Genomic DNA, 1,743 nt, shown 5'->3' with positions numbered 1-1,743 from the left:
CTAATGATATCCCCGGGTTTTATTTGCCTTTGAAAGTTAAAGCCATAGAAAGCCACAGATTAGAAGTTACAGGCTATGTAGCAGAGCTTGCAAATGCCTGAAAGAAAGAGGCACCTACATTTGAAGCTGGAGCCACTTTAGTTGAATTCAAATGTTATTTCACTGGGCTGTGTTGCAAGGTTGGTTGGCAATTGATTTTAGTGCTATTTAATGACATCGGGAATTAATAAGCAGTCTATCTTTCTGACAGTATTTTCTATAACAGAATTTGTTTACATCAAAAAGTAAAACCGTTCTATAGGTATCAAAGTACTTATGTCCCACTATGAACTGCAGTACTGTACTGCTATTGGTTTGCAGACCAAGGAGCATTAGTGGTGCATGTGATATAAAGGATTCCCAGATGAAGTGATGGACTGGCGTCCCATCCAGGACTACTACATGGGCTCTGCATTGGAAGACGGACGTCCAGAGGTCCGCCTACCACCCTAAGCCCACGGCTTGAGGGCACAGGCCTCCTATCGGCATCCTGACCCTGCTGAGTCCGGAGCTCGGAGCGCCTGGCCTCATCATCCTGTTTTTATTTCCCTGTCCTTGTTCCGGATCCCGTTCTGGTTTTTAACTTTGTCTTGTTTCGTTTTGGATGAATCACTCGGATTTGGACCTTGGACTTCGCCCTGGACTCCTTGGGCTTGTCTGCCTTTGCCACGCCCCCGAGCACCAGTTCACCGCCGTCACGCCCCCGTTTGTCAGCCTGCCCAGTTCCTTGTCGTCCTTCTCCACTGACTTCCGGATTTTACTGTCTGCACTGATCTGAACTATGCACCGTCACATAAACCGCTTCTATGAAACAAAGGGGACCTGTAACCTCAGCATATGTAGATGTGCAGATGCGACTTTTTACACTTTTCTAGTACAGATCACCTTCACAGAATCCATGGAACCCCTGACCCACATACGTATTGAGAATCTGTAGTCCAGAAACCCGTCTGGCGCAATTAACCCCAGGAAAACTTCCGAGGCATATCAAAATTAGGTTTTTATTTTTGACTGTTTGCTTTGAGATGAATTTGCATATCATAAAATGAGAAATATACAGAGTTTTGTAAAGCATCTGGGAGTTAATGTTCAGTTTCAGATTCAGTTCTGAACAGACGAGACATTCCCTCACATGTTTGGATCATGGTCTTCATTTGCAACCATTCAAACAACTACTCTTCCACTTTCCCAAAAGCCAGTGTCCCCACCAGTACCCTGTGAACAAGGGAAGAACGGCTGCCCATTAACAGTGACAGATACACATAAGTCCAACACTGCATTGTGAGTGACGCTCACATATTTATTTGCAAAAATAAACCTGACCCCAGCCTGCCATCCTTACCGACAATTATGCCAAGTGAATCCCACGTACAACGATTACAGTACTCGATTACTGTAAACCCTCGCCCAGTAAGAGACGCCTGCAGCTTGGTAACAATTTGAACTTTGCCAAAGTTGAAAAGACGCCGACAAATCTTGTGTGCCTACAAACCAGAAGTGACCCCGCTGTTCGACAGTCTCCTTCTTTTACCCTGTGGATAAATGGTCCACACGCCCTCGGCTCAAATCGCCCTCCCACCCAGCTGTGGTGACTTCATAAAAAAAAAGCATTGGTTTGTCAGCGTGAGCATGCATGTAAAAAACAGGCCGGTTGGGCTGCAGTTCTCTGGCTGAAACTATTCCCTGTAGGGTTTCCCTGTGAGG

The sequence above is a fragment of the Lepisosteus oculatus genome, chromosome 28 (genome assembly GCF_040954835.1).
Source record: "Lepisosteus oculatus isolate fLepOcu1 chromosome 28, fLepOcu1.hap2, whole genome shotgun sequence".
NCBI lineage: Eukaryota > Metazoa > Chordata > Actinopteri > Semionotiformes > Lepisosteidae > Lepisosteus > Lepisosteus oculatus.
This window is presented reverse-complemented; position numbering follows the sequence as displayed.